Here is a 27,500-nt window from a genome sequence, read left to right on the forward strand (position 1 = left end):
ATATATATATATATACATATATATATGAACATACGCATACAAGTGTATATATATCAACACACATATGCAAGTGTATATATAAAGAGAGCAACAGGTCTCCATGCACACACAGTTGCATGCAAGCGTAATTAGCCATTTACATTTTCCCATATAATAAAACATTAAGATGACTTCCTATGAAACACATTAACGTTTATTTTCATTTCCCTATCGCAAAATATTTAAGGACCTTCTAGGCATTGTCATTAATATTTTTGTTTGAAATATTTTCCTATAATTCATAAATAGAAAGCAATTAATTTATAACTAGTGATAAACATTTCAGGATAATATTTACAAATTGGAGAAGAAAAACTCGTAAAAATAATAGTATATAAAATTTACAAAACTAAAGCATAAAGTATTTTCAGAAAATGAGTTGAGGAAAGGAAAGTTAAGTCGTTTATATGATGGTATATGAAAACGTATTCTGAGGATTTTTTTCACTAATTATTCGTAGATTTTATTTCAGATTAATTATGTATGCATAATTGTCTGTGTGTATATGCGTATATATTTTTGTATATCTGAGCGATGTGTATGCCTCTATTCAAATTCATATATACTTGTGTGTGTGTGTGCGTGTGTGTGTGTGTGTGTGTGTGTGTGTGTGTGTGTGTGTAATATCTATACACAAACACACACGCAATACACATACACATACACATATATATACACGCACATACATATATATATATATATGTAAATATATATATATATATATATATATATATATATATATATATATATATATATATGTATATATATATATATATACATACATATATATGTGTGATATGTGTGTATATATATATATATATATATATATATATATATATTCTCCTTGTTTCTTTCTGTGTTCCTTTCTGTCGAAGAGTGTAGGCTCGAAACGTTAAAGACTTTTTCAATTCCCGAGCGTTATACTAATACATCTGTTTGTTTTCTACACCACCTGTCTCGTGGTTTGTTTTTTTGTGAATTCTCCCCATATATATATATATATATATATATATATATATATATATATATATATATATATATATATATACACAATTAATAAGAGGAATGACCACTAAAGTGGATTCCTAATATGCTAAAGATAGACGTCAATTCGGCTTACCACGAAGAGTGTGTTCTCAAAAAAAATCTCAGCAAAAACGCCAGAATGCAAAAATGAGCAAGACAAATGAAAATATACGAAATAAACATATATTATTTTTAGTCGTTTCAGTCGTTAGACTGCGACCAGACTGGAGTACCACCTTGAAGAATTTCTAAGTGACTGAATCAACTCCTGTAAATATTTATGTTAAGCCTGATACTTATTCTGTCAGTCTCTTTTGCCGAACCGCTAATGTTACGGGGTACGTAAACGCCCCGACGCAGTTCGGAAACAAGCACAAAGACATAGGCACTCAAAGATACACAAACACACTAAGACACGCACACACATGCTAAGACACACACACTAAGACACACACACTAAGACACACACACATATGCTAAGACACGCACACACATGCTAAGACACATATACGCCGACGAGATTCTTTCAGTTACCGTCCACCAAATCCACTCACAAAGCTTTGATAGGCCCGAAGCTATAGTAGAAAATATTTGATGAAGGTGCTGCGCAGTGTAACTGAACCCGGAACCATATGGTCGCGAAGAAAACTTGTTACCGCATAGCCACTCCTGCGTCCCTACATACATACATGACGGAAAGAGAAAAAAAAAAACACACACACACACACATACAGGCACAGCCGTGGCTATGTGGTAAGAAGCTTGCTTCCCAGGAACACGATTCCGACTTCAGTTCTACTGCGTGGTACCTTGGGCAAGCGTCTTCTGCTATAGCCTCGGACCACTCACAAGGCTTTAGTACACGGAAACTGAAAGAAGCTCGTCGCATATGTGTGTGTTTAGGTGTGTGTGTCTTTGCATTCGTGCTTGTCCCCACACCATCGCTTGACAACCGATGTTGGTGTGTTTGTCCTTGAAACTTAGCAGTTCGGCATAAGAACTGACAGAATAAGTACAGATTTTACAAAGAATAAGTCCTGAGATCGATTTCTTCGACTATAGGCGGTGCTCCAGCATGGCCACTGTCAAACGACTGAAGCATGTAAAAGAGTAGTATATATATATATATATATATATATATGCATATATATAGTCGATGTGTGCACATGTATGCATATACACAATGGGGTGTATTCAACTCACCTGTTTGATATGGATTTTAAATATCCTGGAATTGATTATATGAAATAACATCTGAGCTTCCAATTCGAATTGAACTCGTGTTATCGATCCCTTATTACCAATAAAGTAATCTAGGATATGACGATATTATTATTATTTTTATTTATTTGTTCGTTTATTTATACATTTCCGAATACAACATCTGAATGAAACGGTTCGATTTTGTTCTACCATCAAATTTCAAGACTCCTCCCCTAAACTTCTGTGCGTATAGCAATGGTTGTTGCCGTTTTTATGAATCTTTCGCAGCTGAGTGCCAATAAGCTATCCTCTCTGTAAGTGTTTCGCATAGGAGCGGAACCTGAGATCGGAAATCGAGGTGAAAAAACCGACATCTTTAATAAAAAAAAATTAAAGAAAGAAATGAAGATCCTGGAAGGGATTGTGCCAAATTTTGGCATTGAAAGCTACACAAATGCCAGAACGCGTCGACACTGCACAGTGCCAAAGATCCCAGCAATGCCAGCGCGCTTCTGGACCAGTTACTGCAACATTCCGGGTTTCAGGGTCTGACAGCTTTTTAACATTCTCCCAAAGAGCCTGAGGGACTTACACAATGTGTATGTAGGTGTTTTCCAATTAAAACTGGATCTCTTCCTGTCGAGAGTCCCAGATGAACCTACCTCGCGGTAAGAGACACAAATGAGGGTAGCGACATCAAACTCCCGTATTCACCGAATGCCACATATTAGAGGAGGCTCTCAATAATAACAGTGTAGCAAAACGACGGTGCCCCAGCATGGCCACTGCTTTGAGCTGAAACTAATAAACATAAATAAAGAAATAAAATGACGGCTTAAAGATTAAAGATTTAAAATTTGTCTAATACCACCAAGAAGGAGGTGGATTTGGATAGGCGCAAATTCTATATTTTCTTTTCAGTAATAAAGGAGGGATTTCATTATATTTTGGTGTGGATAGTACCCGGTATTTGAACGGTTGTTGTATGTAATTACTTGATAATTTGCTTAAATAGGCCTCCTGTGACGTTAATTTACCATACGTCATGTGGTAGGTAATTGTACATAATGATGTTAGAGTAGAATTGATAACAGTTATCGTAAACTCCGTTCTAATGCCATTACTGACTGATATATCATGCGATCTCTATTCATACTACTTGAATGGCGCATATGGAGCGTCTTCGATCAAATATCCGCTCTATTACAAAATTACTATTTGTAAATCTTACAACAGTACTTTGGAGTAAAGATTATTTGCCAACATAACATGGCAGTTGTATAGCCAGCTGGAGAAGATGTTTCCTGGGGCTAAATTACAGCAACATTCGTCCTAAACTAAGACTGCCATGCTATGTTGGCAAATAATCTTTACTCCATCCGCTCTATTGTTGATGTTTTTGTGCAATGGTTCTCATCCATTTCTTTTCTTTTCTTTTTGCCTATCGATCCATTTGATTCCTATTTTCCTAGAGTGGACTCTCCTTGCCATTCGATGTTTAAACATTCTGTTATATTCTTATAATTAAATCTCATTGGAAATTACATTTAAAAAATTGTTAAAATATTATACTCTCTTTACTTGTTTCAGTCATTTAACTGCGGCCATGCTGGAGCACCGCCTTTAGTCGAGTACATCAACCCCAGTACTTATTCTTTGTAAGCCTAGTACTTATTCTATCGGTCTCTTTTACCGAACCGCTATGTTACGGGGACGCAAACACACCCCCATCGGTTGCCAAGCGATGTTGGGGGGGGGGGGACAAACATAGACATACAAACATATACACACACACACACATATATATATATACATATATACGACAGGCTTCTTTCAGTTTCCGTCTACCAAATCCATTCACAAGGCTTTGGTCAGCCCGAGGCTATAGTAGAAGACTCTTGCCCAAGGTGCCATGCAGTGGGAATGAACCCAGAACCATGTGACTGGTAAGCAAGCTACTTACCACGCAGCATATGATGTGTACTGTAGTAATGAAACTAATATAGCGCTCGTGATTTTTAACATCAAAGATTTTTATGGACCCCGGTTTAGAATCACTGGTTTACAGCCAATGAACAATAAAAGCTGGATGTTCCTGACATGGACTTTTTAGACTTATTGTAGTCTTGAAGCATGGCTGCAGCTATGTGTTTGTGACTTTATAAACATCACCGAAAAATCGAAACAGCGGATTTCGTCAAACAAAACGTCAAGTGATATTTATTGTACACGGAATTACAGACATTCCAATTACACCTTCGACCTCAGAAACTTAGTGATCCTGTAAACAAACAATTTCGACATAGTTAAATAAAATAAACAATCAATTATAACACAGGATCCCTTGGAGTAATGAAAGAGTTATCTACTGAGAACAATTGTTTGAAGAGTATTACACGAGTTACGTGCCTTGTCAATGAAATCATCGAAACGCCATTAATGCAGCGTGAAATATGGCGGAAATTTGATAACCGGGACTTTATATTGATGACTATTCGCAAAGAATTCAATTAATTGTCTCATTAGGGTATAATATTAGATAGTTTTTATTTCATTTTGTTTATTTGCTGTAATTTTTCTTTTATCGTCTCCAATTCCTGTCCACGATGATGGTATATTATCTGTGATTTCAATAGTTTGTATAATATTGGTATTTAATATCCCTAGGGTATTATATACTTTTGCTTTTATTCATGAAGATTCAGGAAAATATGAATATCAATTAAGTCAATATTAAGTTTATACAGAACTGTATGCAAATATGTATGTATATGTATTGTGTGTTGTGGATATCTATCTACGTATGTATGTAAGTATGTAGATACCAAGCTATGGACGTCTGCATTAATGTATGCCATAGCAGCAACGTGTTATAACAGAGAAAAAAAGATATACTCTCTGTGTGTCTTTGTGAATGCGTGTGGATGTGTGCGTGTACGTGTGTGTATTTAAGTGTGTGTGTGTGTGTGGCTTACTCATCTTCAGTTTGCTTCAGTAAATGGTCTGCGGCCATGCTGGGGTACCGCCTTGAAGTGTTTTAATCGAAAGAATGTCCTGCCAAACCGCAAACTTATGACGACGTAAACAAACCAACGCCGGTTGTCAAGCGCTGGTGGGGATCAAACTGAGTGGCTCACACATGTACACACACACACACAAACACACAAACTATGTGTGTTTGTGTTTCTGTTTCCGTCAACCAGATCTAAACGCAAGGCATTGGTTGGCCCAAGGCTATAAAAAAACACTTGCACAAGCTTCCACGCTGTAGGATTGAACTCGGAGCCACATAAATTCGGAAGAAAGTTCTTACACACATCCACACCTGCGCCTAAACATCCATCAGTGTTTAAGACGTTCACATCGAAGTTATAAGGTCTTCGATTCGCTCACAATGCATTGGGCAAGTGTCTTCTTTAAATTCTCCAAGTTTCTTCCCCAGGAATGAAATGCCATCTTTCTTGTCACTCATTGTAGGAAGCGGGTTTTCGGGGATTACTTGGACTTATTTGTGAAATGTTGGAATAAGTTTAATGAGAAAGTAGATTTAAGCCATCGAAGAAATAGAATTCCCCTCATAGAAACTGATGGCGAATCATTTACTTCTATACAGACAATTATGTCTGTGTATATACACACACACATATATATATCACATATGTATATTTAAATATATATATATACATACATATCTTGACTTAGCTTCGCGAACGCAGATTAGGAAGGCTGTCCACGTCGTCTCATGACTGACAAGTCCGATGTGGGAAAGGCAGGCCCGTGAGCAGTGTCCACAGACGAAGGTAACATCCGGTGTGGTGTCAGAGGCGGCTTGGGCCTTCCTCCTGCGTCTCTTGTTTATGCGCGTCTCTTCTATGTTCTTCAAACTTGTTGACCGCGCTGAAGATCGTGTGGCGCCAAACATCACGGGCCACATATATATATATATATATAATTAGTGTACATTTAAACGCATCAGAGGTGTCTTGACGGGAAATCTAGCATACTAGAAGGACCAGACAAGATCCTAACCACGGTTAGGGGTAATTTCGAAGGGAATGAAAAATAAAAACATTTACCATATTTTGTTACCGGACCATGGTTTCGCACTTTAATTAGCAAATAAAATAATTTACTGGGCGAAGTTCTCATCAGCGGGTGCGCCAAAGATTACCATATAATTATGAGGCAGAATAGCGCATGTCTGATCTTTACATATCATAATTTTTCAAATCCATCGCTGGCCCTTTGAAATACAGGTACAACAGAAACAGGAAGAAAGAGTGAGAGAAAGTTGTGGTGAAAGAGTACAACAGGGTTCCCCACCCCACCCCTGTCCGAGCCTCGTGGAGCTTTAGGTGTTTTCGCTCAATAAACACTCACAACGCCCGGTCTGAGAGGCGAGTCCGCTGCCCTAACCACTGGGCCATTGCGACTCCACACGCGCACATGTGTGTGTGTGTGTGTGTGTGTGTGTGTGTGTGAAAAAATAGTACTCGACTACTGGAAGTAGAGTAATACGCTTTATTAATAAAGCTGCAAAGACATCACAAAAACTGTTACTCAGAGTTTCACGCTCCCGTTCGTCGGACGAAAACCGTCCCATGAACGGGAACGTTGAACTCTGAGTAACAGTTTTTGAGATCTCTTTGCAGCTTTATTAACAAAGTATATATATGTGTGTGTGTGTGTGTGTGTGTGTGTGTGTGTGTGTGTGTGTGTGTGTAAATGTATATGCGTGTGTGTGTAATATCTACGGGTGTAGCTGTGTGTATATATGTGTGGTGTGTGTGAGTGAGTGACATTCATGAGCACATATGTTCAAAATGAAGTGTAATTTGCCTGTTAATAGTGGTTAAATACATTTGTATAAGATGTTTTGTATACACAGACACACACACAGACACATATATATATACACACAAACGTGTATATATGTATGTGTGCGTATGCGTGTGTGTGACTGTGTGTGTCTGTATCTGTAGAAGAGACGGTGTCTGGGTAAATAGTGTACTGTATTGCAAGGAAAAGTCGCAAGAACTGGCCTGTGTCGGTCAGAATTGAATTGGAAATAATATGAAAAGCCTTGTTTGTGATGTGACGTGACATGAATAATTCCGACACGTTAAACTCCTTTTGTTTCTTTTGTGTTTTTTTGTTTTTGTTTGTTTTAAGTGTTTAGTTTCGTCCATTAACGTTCTGACATCAGAGGAGAGTTCTAAAGAAAGTTCAGCAAGTTCATTTATAGCGGAAAGTGAATAAGCGAACGTGGTAGGGGCTTGCCCTTCGCCTGACAGTGAATAACAATAGAGAAAATCTAGTCGCTTTGATTCTACGACAGACATTTCGATTGCTACCTAGCATTTTATGAAGTTGCAACCGATTGTGACTAAACTCTCAGACGAAAAGTCAGTATTTCGAAACGTTAGATTGTTCAACCCCACTCATTGTAATTAAACTTAGCGGCTTCTTTGAATGTAATCTGTTATGGACTAATTGTTGCCAGCCCAGACAATCTCCAGTCTTGTTATACACTTGATCATAAAATTGTTCTGCCTCCTTTGTCTTTCATTTTTTATTGCTCCCAGTCTGTTAGAATAAACGCACACGCACACACGCACACACACACACACACACACACACACACACACACACACACACACACACACACACAAACACAAAGACACGCGTACATACATACATACATACATCACTGGAACTGTAAAAATCTGTAAAACTTTCCAGAAGTTTATCATTTAAATATATATGAGCATGTCTAGATATGCAACTATATGCATGAGAATATATACATACATACATACATACATACTTGCACATGCATACATATGTACAAGCAAAAATACCTTGTAGTTGGTGTTGAAATTCCAATGAAGGGACCTTCGATCTAGGTTAGAAACCAGTTCTTTATTGACAAGAAATCTTGAAATAAACTGAATAATAACATACATACATATACACACACATACACACACATACACACACACAAACACAAACACACACGCACATACATACACACATACAGTAATCCCTCGCGGTTTATTATTTAAGCTTACGTCGATTCCTCCGTGATGCTGTTTTGCATTTATAAATAAAAGAAATATATACAAATCATAAAAATAATAATAATAAATATACAGTACGGTACTTTTTCTACTTCGCGGATTTCTACTTATCGTGGGGTGTTTTGGAACGTAACACCCGCGATAATGGAGGCATTACTGTACATGCATACATACATACAAGCATGCATACATGCATACATACATAAATAGATACATACACGCACGCACGCACGCGCACAAGAACTTTTCTTGGAGCTTTTGAAACCGTTTCTGCATTATGCATTGCCTTACTAAAAGGAGCAGTCAAATCTCGCTCTCAAATTCCACCATTTTACTAGCATTCTGTCGGCTAGTTGAACCTTTAAAAGAACAGCCTGCGCGTGAAATTAGCATTCTCAGCTGGTACTTATTTTATCGACTCCGAAAGCAGAGTCGGCCTGAAGCAGAGTCGACCTGAAAAGCAGAGTCGACTTGAAGCAGAGTCGACTTGGAGCAGAGTCGACCTGAAGCAGAGTCGACCTGAAAAGCAGAGTCGATCTCGACGGAATTTGAACTCAGAGCGCAAAGATGGACTAAATTTATCACCAAGTATATTCTTTTCTACTCTAGGCACAAAGCCCATAATTTTGGGGGCGGGTACCAGTCGATTAGATCGACCCCAGTACGCAGCTGGTACTTAATTTATCGACTCCGAAAGGATGAAAAGCAAAGTTGACATCGGCGGAATTTGAACTCAGAACGTAAAGACTGACGAAATACCGATAAGCATTTTGCCCGACGTGCTAATGTTTCTGCCAGTTCGCCGCCTTATCGAGAAGTAAATATTTATTCTTCTCTAGGCACGAGACCTTGAAAATTTTGGCGGGAAGGGGGCTAGTTGATTATATGGACAGCAGTGCGTAACAGGAAACTTATTTCATCGACCCAGAAAGATTGAAAGGCAAAGTCGACCTCGACTGAATTTAAACTCAGAACGTAAAAACAGACGAAATACCGCTAACCATTTCGCCCGGCGTGCTAACGTTTCTGCCAGCTCGCCGCCTGAATTTATCACCAAATATATTAAAACACAGAATTCAGAACGATGTTTTTCATTCATATGCGTGTTATACAATTCACAGTTTAACACTCTCATACGCATACAAACCCACACACGTATATCCACAAGCATTCCACTTCCGAGTAGAGGATCGTGTTATCTGTAATTCAGTTATTTATGCATTATTTATTTTTCGGTTTTAATATTTAAGGTCTCCCTTGTTAAATGCCATCTTTGACATCCTCTTATCTCTAATCATTGCAACTAATTATACAGAAATATACCTCCCTCTCCTATCTTTCCATCCCTCTCTCCCTCTTACTCTCTCTCTCTCTCTCTCTCTCTCTCTCTCTCTCTCTCTCTTTCTCTCTGTGTCTCTCTCTGTCTCTCTCTCTCCCTCTTTGTATACACACACGCACACACATATATATATATATAAAGACAAGCAGACTAACAGACTGACAGACAGATAGAGACAGGGCATAGATATATACATATATATATATCAATATGTGAGTCTATTTATGTGGTTGTGTGTGTATGTATATATACATACATACATACAGACAGACAGACAGGCAGACACACACATATATATATAGAGAGAGAGAGAGAGAGATGTATGTGTGCGTATATATATATACATAGATACATATGTATGTATGTATACGTATATATATATATATATATATATATATATATATATATATATATATATATATATATATATATTACACACACACACTCTCACACACACACACACACACACACTTATATATATAGCGCGAAATTGTTATGATTTTGGGACGATAACTGATGATAGAATAGCACGCTCCCGTCTTGTCTATGAATTTTTCCATGCATTCATTTTCGTCTTTGTGTGCAATTTTGAAACGTGTCTATCTATCTACCTCTGTATATACTTAGATAGTTAGACAGACAGACAGACAGACAGACAGACAGACAGACAGACAGACAGACAGACAGACAGATAGATAGATAGATGGATGGATGGATGGATGGATGGATGGATGGATGAATGGATGGATAGATGGCAGGATCTATATTAGAGACCGGTTCTTTGTCTATTAGCAAGATATCTTGAATAATGAAATACATGCATACATAAATACATACATACATACATACATACATACATACATACATATCTGTAAAACGTTTCAGAAGTTTAAATATATCTGAGCATGTCTAGACATGCAACTATATGCATGAGAATATATACATAAGGCAACGCATACAAATCTGCACATGTACAAACATGCATACATGCATACATGCGAAAACACTCTGCTGATGTTATTAAAATCCTAGTGAAGGAACTTCGGATCTAGGTTAGAAACCGGTTCTTTCTTTATTGGCAAGAAATCTTGAAATTATAAGTGAAGAATGACATACATACGTACATAGGTTTGTGTTTGTTTTTTATTATTTATATATTGCAGTTGCATTGTACATCTGTGCATTTCCAGAAATTTTTAGGTGCATACAACCCCCCACACATGTATATATTTAACCGTATCTGTAGTAATGCCTGCCTGTGTGTGTGTGTGTGTTTGAGTGTGTGTGTGTGTGTGTGTGTGTGTGTGTGTGTGTGTGTGTGTGTGTGTGTGTGTTTGTGTGGGTGCTTCGTATTATCATCTGTTTGTGGCTGATAGTTTAAGACCTTCGTAAATAAAGTCTATTTGATGATTCAAATTCTCAGATTTTAATTATTTGAACGTTATTTGTAAACGATTTTTCCTTCATAGAAATCGTTTGTGTTTGCTATAACATTTGATACGCGGAAACAACAATATATTAGTCAAATAATAGTTTCCTTCTTAGAAGCACGTATTAGTAAAATAGGTACACCTGTATTTGTTTAATTTCCTCGTAATATATTCTAATATAAATCCAGGTGCAATTTCATCTCAGCTTAGGAACGATTTTGTTATTGACAAATGCTATTATCAGAATCGTTACTGCGCCGGGCAAAATGCTTTGCGGCATTATGCTCGCAATCCAGATTGCGGCATTATGTTTGCAGTCCAGATTCCGCCGAGGTCGTCTTTGCCTTTCATCATTTCGGGGTTCGATAAAATAAGTACCAGTTACGTACTAGAGTGGATGTAATCGACTTACCCCTCCTCTAAAACTCCTGGCCTTGTGCCAAAGTTTGAAACCGGTATGCACAGATATAAGGAACCATTATCGGTACCATTATGGTCGTCGTTGTTGTTGCATATTAATTAGCGCAAAGTGTATTCTTGTAGTTGACCATGATCAAATGTGTTGTAGCCTCACTCATCCTAATTTCTGCTTCAGCCCAACCACATGGTTCCGGGTTCTGTCCCACTGCGTGGCACCTTGTCTTCTTCTATTGCCTCGAGTCGACCAAAGCCTTGTGAGTGGATTTGGTAGACGGAAACTGAAAGAAACCCGTCGTATATATATGTGTGTTTGTGTGTGTGTGTGTGTGTGCGTCTGTGTGTGTGTGTGTGCGTGTGTGAGCGTGTGTCTGTGTGTATTTGCATGTCGGTGTTTGTCGTCCCATCATCGCTAGACAACCGACTTTGGTGTGTTTACGTACCGTAACCTAGCGATTCGGCAAAAAAGCTCGATAGAATAAGTACTAGACTTACAATGAATAAGTCCTGGGGGCGACGTCTTCTACAGAAGGCGGTGCTCCAGCATGGTCACAGTCAAATGACTGAAACAAGTAAAAGAATAACGTCATCTACGTTTTTGAAGTCGGTGCAGCTGTGAACTCCAGCATACCGGATATAACAATGGTTCTCAGCCGGCGCCCTATATGGCTCCTGAGGGTCCATATAAAATTTTGGAGAGCCCTCGTAACAAAATAGTAAATTGGGGATCAAGAAAACAACACACTGCCCGTTCCGAGAATTGAACCCCTGGTTTGTCAACCTTGGGTGTCACACCCTAACCACAAGGCCATGCGCTTTCATTATTGTTTTAATAAACCGTTGGTAATTATTTTTAGGTCGATTTTCGGTTAAAACCGGTTAAATTGCCTTCGTATTTAGCTTATTGAGCTGAATAAAACAACACTGCCTCCAGTGGCGTTTGAAACCCCAAACAGTGAAGTATATGACGAGTAGCAAAATATATTGGCTCCAACCAATACGGAAACCTCTATGTGGTCATTCGTTTGAGAAATAGCAGCTAAATCTACCTGAAAGTACATTCCACTCTCTTAATAAATAGGTTTAATAAATAATGTCGTCCTAGATATATCGAAGAAGACAGGGTCACAGCTAGAATACGTTTAGCCACAGTTCTACTTCATCAGTGTTGATCCGAGCTTAAGTAACCACAATAATAAAATATATTCTTGAGTATATCTATTCATCAATCGTGTCTCGAAGAACTTCACAATGGAATATATCATCCCTTTTCTTCTTTTTGTGTCTATTGGAATTTAATAGATAAAATCAATATACCTAGCTGTCCTTCCCCCTCCGCAGCCCCTCACGTCAAGTTTAACCTCTGCCACATTTGTAAGACATAAGAGTTAACTCAGGTCATATTTTCTCTTTATTTTCAAACTGCGACAACAATAAACCTGTCAACAATATCGATACAAAAGTTTTCATCTGTAGATTATGGATTTATTCATCATTGTTTATAAAACGTTTTAAGGAAATGAATTAATGTGATAGAAACATGATTAATATATCAGGCTAATCTTTAACAGCTCTGCCATTAATATTTTTTCATATAAAAGCTTACATGTTGGAATTCATTCTGTAGAACTGGTATCTATTGTTTTGATTAGAGAATGAAAAAAATGATAAGATTTGACTGGGTAACATTTGAACTCCAATACAGAAAATTATTAATGATATTTCTTTATTAGCACGTTAAAGTCTGATGCTCTACTAACTAAACTAAGAACACCAACGATATTTATCGATGATATTGACATTCGAATTATCTCGATGACATTTTTATGGTTTCAGATTAAAAAGCTGCTGTTTCTTCTGTTGAGATTTCAACGCTTTATTTTCTCTCACTTTATTGCCTGAATGTCAAAGCTATATTTCATTGTACATTAGATGTTTTGGTTGTTAGCGTTGTGGTTAGAATTTCCTGTGAATTGAGTAAGTTCTATATTTGGTGACGTATACCGGTGAGTAATGATTTTAATGACTGACGGACTGTCGGACATCATCAATCAAACAGAAGACTATAATCAAAACCAAAGAAGCTGATCGAATGACGTTGTAGATCAAGACAACTGCGGCCTTGATTCCATCACTATATTCAGAAGCAGCATCGTGGTCTTCTCTGAGAACGCAGGGGCAAATGAACCCAGCAATGATTCATATATGGGCACTTCGTTTAATCATGTCATATTTTTCGGCATCTGTATTTCGTGAGCAAATTTGTACTTCATCGTACGATTTACAGTTAAGTGGAAATATCCAACGACAAGGAGCCATGGGCACAATTCAGCGTCAGGAATGGAAATCAGAGCTGTTAATCTCCGCTTGGGGTAAAGCAGACTCACTATTGACTCGCCGACTCCACCTTGCAGGTGAGACCCAGTTAGAATTTTCTTCTGGTCGAGTAGCCCATCCTGCTCAAAAGGTCCCTGAATAAAAGTTGTTAAAAGATGATGAACACCCATGTTTCCAGAGGTGAATTATTCAAACTCCAAAGAATTCCTCTCAAGACATGACTATGATACACCTCCACTACTTCTGCTCGTGATCAGAGATGCACATACCGTCAGCAACTAAGGGACATGCTCAAGTGGTTATGGTCAAACAACTGACAAGCAAATCTGTTGTATTCAGCAGAATATATACTGTAGCCCATCAATATCAAGACAAAACAATGCACATGATAACACTTCCAGTCAGTTAAGATGAGAGGTCACAAGCGCCACTGCCTGGTATTGCATATTATTATTATTATTATTTTATGTTGGATCCAAGTCTCACCCAGAGACCTCAAGAGACAACAAGTTAGAACTTCATGTAGGTGTTATGCCTAGGGTACCATATATCTGGATTTGTACATAGTGTTGTTCTAGAGAATGTTTAAGAAACCATAAGAAAATTGTTTGTTTTAAAATTTGAGATCACATAGACAGTATTTTACGTAGGATTATTATTATTATTATTATTATTATTATTATTATTATTATTATTATTAAGGCGACGAGCTAGCAGAAACGTTAGCATGCCGGACGAAATGCTTAGCGGCATTTCGTCCGTCTTCACGTTCTAAGTTCAGTTCCACTGAGGCTGACTCAGTGGGGGTCGATAAAATAAGTTTCAGTACTGGGGTTGATGTAATTTCCTATCCTCACCCCCTTGCCCCAAATATAGGTCTTTTGCATTTAGTAGAAAGGATTATTGTTATTATTATCTTCATATAACTCAACTGATTAGACTTTTCGTAAAGGAAAAATCTTAACATCGGGCTACAAGTTGCCTTAGATGCCAAGATCCCTCCTAAGTATCCTAGCCGTCCCTAATAACACTCTTTTCTGCAGCTGTACTAAACTGGGTTTTATGCTTATTTCCTCTATCCATCTGTTCAGATCTTTAGGGATAGTTCCCAATGGACCTATAACTACTGGGATACATTTTACCCACACTTTCCATAGTCTCATGAATTCAATCGCCGGGTCCTAATACTTCGCTTTTTTTTTCTATACTTCTCTTATCAATTTTTTCATCATTTGGGACTGTAAAGTCAATTACCTGGCACTTTCTATTCTCGTTATCCGCTACCGCTAAATCAGGCCTTCTAGTTTCTATTGCTCTGTCAGTCTGAATGTTAAAGTCCCACAACATCTTGTATTTCTTTCTAGTACTTTATTATGTTCATCTTCATACCATTTATCAGTATGTTCAAATCCTAGCTTTCTACATAGCTCCCAATGGATTACTCTCCTAAGGGTTGTCATGTCTATTCTTGTATTCTTTCTGTGCCTGCAAGCTACATTCACTTTCTATACGAGTAACGCTTTCCTCTTTTGATTTGCATAATCTACATTGGGAATCTTCTGGGTTTGTGTCTCTCTTGGCTTTTATCCATTCAGTCCTTAATGCTTGATCTTGTACGATATTTTGATATACACTTGGGTAAGCCAGGAATTTATTGCAGGTTACAGGACAAAGAAATCTATTCTTCTCAGCTAGACGCAAATAATTATGTTGCTTCCGTCCCAAAGGAAAACCTATCTGCCTGGAACGGTTTGGAACTCACTTCACATCAGTTTTATAGACTCACCTATAAATTATTTACTTAGCTTTAACCTGATCACTTATATATGTGTTTGTGTGAGCGTAAGAGTGTGTATTTATTCACGCATACATGTCTACGTACAATTATATTTATAGCAACATAGCAATACAGATGTAGAAAAGTCACATGCTGACTAGTTGATAAAAATCATTAACGTGGTTTTTATCCTTGTATTCAATTGTATATATGTGTGTGTGTGTGTGTGTGTGTGTGTGTGTGTGTGTTTGTGTGTATAGGTTTGTGTGTCTGTGCTTGTCCCCCCGACATTGCTTGACAACCGATGCCGGTGCGCTTATGTCCCCGTAAACTAGCGGTTCGGCAAAGGGTACCGATAGAATAAGTACTAGACTTACAATGAATAAGTCCTGGAGTTAATTTTCTCGACTAAAGGATGTACTCCAACATGGCCGCAGTCAAATGACTGAAACAAGTTACAGAATAAAAGAATATATATATATAATAATATATATGTGTGTGTGTGTGTGTGTATATGCTTATCTCTTTTATGTTTTAATGATTATACATCTTCCACTGAGGAGGGAACCAATTTCTAACCTAGATCCAAGGCTCCTTCATTGGAATTTCAGCATCACCAACAGGGTATTTTTGTTTGTATGTATGTGTGTATGTATGTTTTATGTATGTGCAGTTTTGTATGTTTTATGTATGTATTCTCATGCATATAGGTGCATGTAGTCTCTTCTATTTTTTAATTATCATAAATCTTCCCCTGAGGAGGGAACCGGTTTCCAACAAAGAAACAAGGCTCCATCTTTGGGATGTAGTTAGCACAGACAAATTCACATTTGGAACTTGAGAAAAGTCTTGCATATTTTTACAGTTCCACTCACAGAATTGATTTGTAATGTACGAATTATTCTGTAAATCCCACGTTCTCCAATTATTGTTGGTATGAATATAAATTTATAGTCTGGATATAGAAGGTGGAGGTTTCGAAGCATCTGTCCATAGACATCCTCTTTTTTTTCTTTGATTTTCAAAGAGATATTTATATCTGCAGAACAGCTGACCTCTATAACGGTACTTACCTTTGCCCCTCTGTCCCCAAAAACAATATCCGGCCTGTTATGTTTATATTTGATGGAAGTTTTGATGGGAATATTCTACCAGTATTCCTTGAGTTGGTGTTTATGAATGTATTCCATAACAGATGGATTTCCTAAGTTTATTTCAGGACAGTCTTTCTTGCGGATGGCATTGTAAATTGTTTTAGCCACAACATCGTGCTACATAGAGAGGTAGTAACGTGACGTCATTTTAGGACAGCTGCTAATCACATGTGTGATGTCTTCCCCAGAAACATGGCATAGCCTACACATGCGGATTACAAGAGCGTCACTTTGTGGCAATCTTCTGTTACAGGATTGCAAACGCATATCGTTTAAAGTGTGATGTGTGATGTGTGTAGTGTGTATGTGTGTATGTATGCGTGCATTTACTATGGCTATGTATTTGGGGATAGGTTCAGTCGATTTCACGGTGGTGTATTTTATGAGCTCCAGATCGAAGTGAAACAAGGTTTCCCACGTGGGGTTACGTACACAGGAAATTAAGTCGAGGAACTAAACAGAGCAATGCAATGTGTCCACCTCTCTAACGATTCTGCCAATGCACCGCCCTAACCATTCTACAAATAATGTTATCGAAAATATAACTCGTAGAATTTCATGCTTAATAAATTCCTAAATTTCTGTTTGATGCAGAACTATAGAGTTCTTCATAATAATTGTTTCATCAGGATAAAGACGATTATGGATTTATGTTTGATTTCGTTCCATAGTTATGGTTTTGTAAAGTATGGTACTTGAACATATGAACTTCGTGACAAGCAGAACAATGAATTATAGGTGCTTAATACTGGAATAAGTACAAAGTTTAGAAGAAGAATGGAGTCGAATTAACGTCGGCCAAAGAAAGTGTCGTTATAGGGCCAGGTGTGGTTGTGTGGTTAACAATTTTGCTTCTCAAACATTTTGCTTTGGGGTTGAGTTTCAATGCGCGTCACATAGGCAAGTGTCTTCTACTTTAGTTCCAGGCTCACAAAAGCCTTGTGAGTAGGTTTAACCAACGGAAACTGAAAGAAACCTGACGTGCGTACGTGTGTGTGTGGGGGGGTGAGTCTTGTCTTCGTTTTTTCCTTTCGAACATTACAAATATGTGTGTATGTATATAGGCCTGTAGAGACAGAGAGAGAGGGGGGATAGAGAGAGAGAGGGAATAGAGAGAGAGAAGGATGGAGAGAGAGAGGACGAGAGAGAATGGAATAGAGAGAGAGAAGGATGGAGAGAGAAGGCGAGAGAGAGAGATACTTCGTATGTGTATCATTCTGCTTGTGCTTGTGCTTGTCCCACAACCACCACTTGACAACCGATGTTGGTTTGTTTACAACCAAGTAAACTAGCCTTTCGGCAAAAACCAACCGATACAGTAAGTACCAAGTCGAACAAAAAAGTACTGGGGTTGATCTGTTCGACCAAACCCATCACAGCGGTACCCCCAGCATGGCCGCAGTCCAATAAATGAAACAAGTCAAATATAAAACGTATGAGTTCTTTTTTATATAACCCTAACCCTAATTAGTCAAATGAGTTCGACAGCCTCATCAAGACCGCCAAAATTGATGCCGATTTCAAAGGAGTGTTTTCAAACCGGCCCAACCACCAAATGATACTACTTCAATTTGATATTGCCAATTGAAATTGCGACATATATTTTTTGGAACAACGGTAACTTACCAATAAAGTGCAATAGTGCAGCCATGTTATCTTTTCAGTTGCAAGTTACGAAGTACAGTGTTCATATTAGACCGACATCTGGATTCAGTCCCTCCCTATGCAGAAAAGCTGTTTTAAGGCCAATTAGACCAGAGTTTAAATAGTGTTTCACAAGTTGTCCACCTGCGTTTCCTCCCGTATTTTTTTTCCTTATCTCTTTTACTCCGTTCTTTTCCCCCCTTTCCTTGGACTTTTCTTTGTAAACCTGACAAATTACTATATCCGAAACGTTATGCTTTCGCTCTAGAACTTTCACTTTAATAACTTTTTTCTTTCTCTCTTTCAACGACAACTTATTTCGTGACACTCCGTCAGTTACGACGACGAGGTTTCCAGTTGATCCGATCAACGTAACAGCCTGCTCGTGAAATTAACGTGCAAGTGGTTGAACACTCCACAGACACGTGTACCCTTGACGTAGTTCTCGGGGGAGATTCAGCGTGACACAGTGTGACAAGGCTGGCTCTTTGAAATACAGGTACAAGAGAAACAGGAAGAAAGAGTGAGAGAATGTTGTGATGGAAGAGAACAGCAAGGTTTGCCACCATCCCCTGCCGGATCCTCATGGAGCTTTTAGGTGTTATCGCTCAATAAACACTCATAACGCTCGGTATGGGAATCGAAACCGCGATCCTACGACCGCGAGTCCGCTGCCCTAACCACTGGGCCATTGCGCCTACACACAATTTATTTATATCATGGGTGAACGTCCCTGGTCTTTCATTTTGTATTTGACTTCGGCTCTTATTTATTTTTCTGTTGTAAAATAACTGTTTTACTAGTTTTTTTTAATGTTTTATTTAATTTGAATGACTTTTCCCACCACCGGAAAAACGGTGAGAAAATCTCTCTTTCAAATTGTTTCTTTTAGATTTGTAGCTCTGTGCATCTCTTTGTATGTTTATGTAACTATGTGCCAGTATATGAATATTTATGCGGTTGTGTATTTGTGTGTTTTCAGAATATGTATGTGTGAGAGAGAGAGAAACAGAGAGAGAGATAGACAGACAGACAGAGACAGACATACAGACAGACAGAGACAGACAGACAGACAGACAGACAGATAGACAGAGAGACACAGAGAGAGAGGCAGAGAGACAGAGAGAGAGGCAGAGAGACAGAGAGAGAGGCAGAGAGACAGAGGGAGAGTGTGTGTGTGTGTGTGTATGTATGTGAAAACGTATAAATTTATGTCCGCGTGTGTATGTAATTATATATGTATACGTAAATTTGTGTCTTCTCGTACGTATATATATATATATATATATATATATATATATATATATATATATATATATATATATATATATATATATATATATATATATATGTATATATATATATATACGCACATATATGTATGCATATGTGTGAATGTGTGCTTTTGTCTGCATTTGGTAAATTTGTGTCTTCTCGTACGTATGTATATATATATGTATATATATATATATATATATATATATATATATATATATATATATATATATATATATATATATATACATATATACATATATATATATACATATATATACGTATATATATATATATATATATATACATATATATATACATACATACATATATACATACATATATATATGTATATGTATGTGTACATGTATATATATATATATATATATATATATATATATATATACACACACACATATATATAATATATATATATATACATATATATGTACATATATATATATTTATATATATATATATATATATATATATATATATATATATATATATATATATATATATATATATATATATGTACGTATATGCGTATGTATTTGCTGATGTCTTCGTGAATCTGTACATCTGTTTAGCTAAAAACGTAACTGACAAGAAATTGGGGAAATTAACCGTGTTACTATCACAGTGGCTACTTTGGTTGCGAGCTTAATTCACGTCTAACATTATTCTTGTTTCAGAAGCGGATTTTTTTCCCCCATTACAAAACCACGCCACCCACTCCCTACTCTTACCTGCAACCACGAAAGAAAAAAAAAGAGAGAAAATAGACACAGAAAAAAAGACTTTTTTTTTTCAGATACAAAAACAATAATTCTGTATATATATATTTTATATATACAACAATAATTGTGTATATATATATATATATATATATATATATATATATATATTTTAAGGTATTTATTAGTTATGTTTATCATGGCATACGTTCCCCTATGTCATTATTATTTATAATGTTGAGCTAAGAAAGTTTAGCAACGAGGCTAATTCCGAAGTTCTTGTCGTAATTATGTTCTATGAAGCTACCAGTACTTACTCACATACACGCATTCAGTGATTCACACATGCACACACACACACACACACAGAACGCAAACACACACGAATCTAATTGTATATGCACTCGAAGACATACGCATACATGAATACGCAGACGTGTAGAGAGAGAGAGACATTTACGCATAGCCACGGAGACAAGAAGATACTTATATACATATATACGCACATACAGACATACGTATTCACACGCTACCACACATATTCTATGTACCCACTCACATATATACATATAAACATTTGCACGTACATGCATACCTATACACAATTACATACATACGCAAACAGGACACATACGCATTCATGTTTAAATAATGATGAACAAAACAAGACGTTTTCTTTCCTTTGCTACTTAGCAGGTGCTCGGTCGAAATTTATTCAAAATGAAAAAAGGGAAGGAGAATATACACACACACACACACACACACACACACACACACACACACACACACACACACATACATACATACATGCATACATACATACATACATACATACATACAGACAGACAGACAGACAAACACATACACACATACTGGTGGAATGTCCCAATGAAGACCTCAATAGAATGTAAGCACAACAGACCTGATATAATGATTTGGGATAGAGAAGAGAAACTGTGTAAAGTTGTGGAAATTAGCTGCCCAGCGGATGTTAAAATAAAGCTGAAGATCAGTGACAAAAGAGAATACCTACGCTGAACTATTGAGAAATCTATAGTTTACTCTATCCAGATTACAAGTTCAGGTTCATTCATGTAATTATTGAGGCCCTGGTATATGTAATACACTGCCTAAATACCAATCTTGATAAATTAGGCTTCTCAAAACTAGAATGGAGAAAGCTAATTCGAAAACTACAGATCCAATCCATCACTGGAACTGTAAAATTCTGTAAAACATTCCAAAAGTTTATCATTTAAGTATATATGAGCATGTCTAGATATGCAACTAAATGCATGAGAATACAGATGTAAAATATACAAACCTGCGCATACATACATACATACATACATACATACATACATACATACATACATACATACATACATGCGTACATACATACATACCAAAATATTCTGTTGTTAATGTTGAAATTCAAATGAAGGAGCCTGGGATCTAGGTTAGAAACCGGTTATTTCTCTATTGGCAAGAAATTTTGAAATAAACTGAACAATGACATACATACATACATACATACATACATATATACATACATGCAAACATACATACAGAAGTTTATCATTTAAATATATATATATGGGCATGTCTAGATATGCAACTATATGCATGAGAATACATGCATAAAGCAAAACATACAAATCTGCACATATACATACATACATACATACACCCATACAAAAGTACCGTTCCATTGATGTTGAAATTCCATGATGTAGGCTAGAAACCGGTTCTTTCTCTATTGGCAAAAAATCTTAAAATAATCTGAATAATGACACATACACATGGCACAGACACACAAAGACACACACACACACACACACACACACACACACACAATTACATGTACAAACGTGCATTCATACACATGTGTTCAAATACAAGTATGCAATTATTTCCATTGTCGTTTTTGTTTCTGAAGAAAAGGAAAAATCGCGTTTGTTTTTCGTTTCTTTCGGCTGATAACTGTAATGAAGTCCTCACTCCTGTAACATAGATACTGTTTGACTTGCATAAAACTAACGACCGAAATAAGCGCTATTATAGCAACATGACTAATTCCCAATGCTTATATTCTAAGAAACATACCTACATTCATTCGTAGACAAAATCACATTCACACGACATAGCCGGGTTCTAACTATTTGCAACGAAAAAACGAAAAGAACATCCACTGCTTCAGGAAAGCAACAGAGTTATAGTGATAGAGGTTTCGGTTCTAAACTTTGATACTTACATCCGAACGGTTTACAATGACCAGTATGTCAATCAGGAGATGTGGATTCGAGTCGCACAGGCAGGCTAGAAATTTTCTATTCAAAAGGGTTATAAGACATGAAGGCCTTGATATTTTAAACTTTATTGGTTTCGAGATTCAGTGTTCCTCGAAAGGTATATTTGACGTTCTCGAAGATTGATGTCGAAAACACACACACACACACACACACACACACACACACACACACACACACACACACATGCTAGTAGTATAGAACCGTAAGAATTGGTGCTCAACTCCGCATTAACCCACATTCTTTGAGGGTCAATGCGGAGTTGAGCACCAATTTTTCGTGGGTCAACGAGATTACCAATAGTTTCATGTGAGCTGAATTTGTTTAACAATTACTAAACTTGCCACATGGGAACGTTGGTACGCGTCTCCATTTTGGAGAAGAGCACCATGTGGCAGACTAGAGAATTGTTAAGAGATTTCTTTTTACATGAAACCATTGGTAGCCTTGTTAACTGGCAAATAAATATACACACACACATACATATCTAAATACATACATATATGCTAGAAATGAGGAGTAGATAGACATCCACCAACTGATGAAGGGTCATCTAATATAAATATATATATATATATATATATATATATATATATACACACACACACACGCACACATATATATATATACACACACACACATTATATTATATTATATTATATTATATTATATTATATATATAGTTAAAATTATTTTAACGTTTTTAACGTTATTTTAACGTACCGAACTACTTGGTAAAATTTTTGATTAATTAATTGGTTAATTAATTAATTTTACCCGTTTATTATTATTAAAATTATATTATATATATATATATATATATATATATATATATATATATATATATATATATATATATATATATTTTTTTTTTTTTTTTTTAAAGTTTCAGCTTAGAGCTGCGGCCATGCTGATGCACCACCATGTTGCTACACTGTTATTATTATATATATTCATGCATACCAACAATGTCATCTTCCTCAACTTGCGATATGATCTTTCTTTTGTCTTTAACTTTCCAACAATAAAATGAAACATGCTTTCCGCCATACTTTTCACAATCATTTTCGTTATCTCCATTCTCAAAACCCGCATTATGTTCTTTTTAAAATTCCCAAAACTGAAACATTAAAAATGAAGATTCTATTTATTCATATATATATTTATTTATTTTATAATCCCATTAGTTTTCAGGTCAGGATATGATCCACCCAATTTTCTACTCTAAAATTAATCATTTGCACTAAACTGGCCTTTCACACATTTTGGCAGATTGGCAGGGAACACCATTCTGATGGAATATTGTGCAATTAACCTAACCTATCACAAAAGTGTGTGCACTCATTATGTTCGTGAAATCCCAACAGAATATTCTGTTTCTTGTAGTTCCATAGTAATTTTATAATTCAGTTACAACGCACTTCAAAAACGAAAAAAAAAACAATAAACGGGAAGAAGAGACGAGAGAGAGAGAGAGAGAGAGAAAGAGAGAGAGGAAGAAACAGAGACAGAGACTGACAGACAGAGGGACAGAAAGAAAGACAGATAGATAGAGAGAAAGAGAGAGCGAGCGAGAAAGACAGACAGACACAGACAGAGGGAAAGAAAGAGAGAGATAGAGAGAGAAAGACAGACAGATAGACAGAGAACAGAGACAGAGACTGACAAACAGAGAGAGAGAGCGAAAGAGAGAGAGAGCGAAAGAGAGAGAGAGGAAGAGAGAGAAACAAACAGAGACAGAGACTAACAGACAGAGGGAGGGAAAGAAAGAGTGAGAGCGAGAGAAAGAGAGAGAGGAGAGAGTGGGGGAAAAGAGAGAAAGTAGAGAGTGGGGAGAAAGAGAGAAAGAGAGAGTAATGGATAGATGGATGGATAGATAGATAGATAGATAGATAGATAGATAGATAGATAGATAGATACGTTTGTAGATAGAAATACAGGTAGGTATGTATATATGTATGTATGTAGGTAGGTAGGTAGGTAGGCAATTTTAGTGTTGATAAGGTGGTATATTAATGGCAGTTTCTAGCGTACATATTTTAAGATATTTCCCTTCAAAATTGATTAGTTTCAAGTGATCAGTTTCGAAATCCGAAGTCAATGGGCGTTCATATTTAATGTTTTTTTAATGTGTATCACAAATCTTCTGCTCCACTTTGAACGTTCTCGCACACACATTAATCGTTTCCGCCGCCGCCGCCCCCTCCCCCGCCTTCCAAGCCTCCCCCGCTCCCTTCTCTCTCTATGCGCGTCTTCCGCACTCACTCCACTTCAACTGCACTCAGTGTAACTCCATACACTTGATTTTCCACTCACTCCTCCCTCTGTCTTCCTTGTAACTCCTCCCTACGCTCTCTACGGCTCTGTCTATGTATGCATCTATGTATTTGTGTGTGTATGTATTTGTGTGTATATGTGTATGCACGTGTGTATATGCGTATGCACGTGTGTATATATGTATGCACGTGTGTATATATGTATCCTTGTATGTCTGTATCTTTGTATGTGTATGTGTGTATATATGTATGAACGTGTGTATATATGTATGCTTGTATGTATGTATGTATCTATGTATTTGTGTGTGTGTGTATTTGTGTGTATATGTGTGTATATATGAATGCACGTCTGTATGTATATATGAATGTGTATAAGTATGTATGTATGCCTGCATGTACGTATATATATGTATGCATGTATGTATGCATGCATGTATATGTATGTATATATGTATGTATATATATGTATGTATATATGTATGTATGCCTGCATGTACGTATATGTATGTTTGTATGTATGTATGTATGCATGCATGTGACTCCCCTGTTATCTTCCGCCCTAACCAAACCCCATCTCATCGAATTTCAAACGTGTTTGTTTCCTCTTAATTTTTCAATTTAGTTTTCCATTGATAGTTGCCGTATTTCTTGTTAAAATAGCGTAATTATTTCAGCGCAGGACAGAATTCATTCTGAACTTAGTTATGGTTCTTTTCATTCCAATATCAAATTCTGCTAAGGCCAAATTACCATTCCTTTCTTCCGTAGTTTATAAAAGGAAATTCCACGCAAATACTGAGGACAATATAAATCGACTGACCCTTTCTCCGTCTTCATCTCTTACAAAACCTTCGTCGTCATTGGTATTATTGTTTTTTTTTTATTTTTGAGGTTGCTGTTGTTGTTCTCGGTGTTGTTATTAATCCTGACGTTGTTGTTGTTGTTTTTGTCAGCACCAGATATTGATCTGGAGAACTAGTTGCCATATGATCAAAGAATTTCAACCGTTAACGTCGCTTCTTTTGTCTTAGATATGTAGGGTTACGTTAACCTGGCCCGTTCTTCGTTTATAAGACAATAGATTGGGATTTGATAAAAGCTTAGCTGCTATTTCTCGCGAGACAGCATAACTATGACGTTAGCTCATCGTTTTTCGCGCTCTTATCAATGCTGAGATATTGCTAATCTTAATAAAAGGCAGGAGCCATTGAAATTGCCTATTAGAGCTCATCCTTTATAAGGATGTCGTCTGAAATTAGATTTCAAAAATATTAGCTCCCTGCCGAGGCCACTCATTCAATTCCAAATTTTCCAGTAAGTCCGGTAAAATATGGAAACAATGACAACACTACAAAATGTGTTGGAAAGCGGTGAGCTGGCAGAATCATTAACCCACAGGACATAAACGGTATTTCGTCCGTCTTTTACATACAAACACAAACGCACCCACAACGAAACTGAGCCAAGAGAAATAATTCGCCGAAGGAGGGAACAGCAAAGTCGACTTCGGCGGAATATGAATCTAGAGCCGTTAAGCATTTTGCTAATGATAGTGCCAGCTCGCTGCCTTCGAAGAAGAACCTAAATATTGGTTTTAAATCTTGGGGCAAAGCTAGCAAGTTCGGGAGAAGGTCGATCACATCGACTCCATTACGCAGCTGGTAATAATTTCATCGACTTGGATGAAAGGCAAAGTCGATCTCGGCGGAATTTGAACTCAGAACGTAAAGACGGACGATATACCGCTAAGCATTTTGTCCAGCACAGTAACGATTCTGCCAGCTCTCCGCCTTCGAAAAACAAACTAAATATTGCATGGCATTTAATAAATTTCAACGAATTATCGCTTCCACAAGCTGGCTGCTGCTCTTTGGGAAGGCACTAAAAAAGACGTTAAAAGTCCCATTAACATCAATGACTTGTATGTTATTAAATTTACGGTTTGTTATGATGCTCACCATTTCCAACGACCTCAACAGACTTTCGTTGTTTGGCTCAACTTTATCATTGTCATCATTAGGCACGATATTCTCATTACTGTCATCACCAACTTTAGATTTTAAAACAACAATTACTAGTGAACTACTGACATTCAAGTAATACACCAATATAAACAAATCTCGTCTATTACGATAACAATAGCCGGGGAAACAGTTTGGTTAGGAAGGGAAAGCATTTAGTCATAGGGCAACACACACATACTCACACGCATACACACACGTACGTACGTACGTACTCCAATTGCATACATATCTTTTGTACGCATACATGTTCGTATGTGTGTGTGTGTTGCCCGTATATCAACAAAACACTTTTTTCCTCGATGGAAAAAGCAAAAGTCTTAACAAAAACTTACTCGTCGCTAGAAAGGGACTTAACTTCTGTTTGTAAACAATGGTGGATTTCTCCGACTTGAAAATTGTTAAAAGTTTTGGTTGAAATTTTATTTTTACTGCT

At 36.9% G+C, this 27,500-nt stretch overlaps 1 protein-coding gene across 5 annotated transcripts in view; it reads left to right on the plus strand.

Annotated features, from left to right (window-relative positions):
* Positions 1-27,500, plus strand: part of LOC106876232 (core alpha-(1,3)-fucosyltransferase) — a 706,231-nt gene that overhangs the window by 245,003 nt on the left and 433,728 nt on the right. The gene's annotated exons all lie outside the window — the stretch shown is intronic.

Source organism: Octopus bimaculoides, chromosome 5 (genome assembly GCF_046866305.1).
Source record: "Octopus bimaculoides isolate indiv1 chromosome 5, ASM4686630v1, whole genome shotgun sequence".
NCBI classification, from domain to species: Eukaryota; Metazoa; Mollusca; class Cephalopoda; order Octopoda; family Octopodidae; genus Octopus; species Octopus bimaculoides.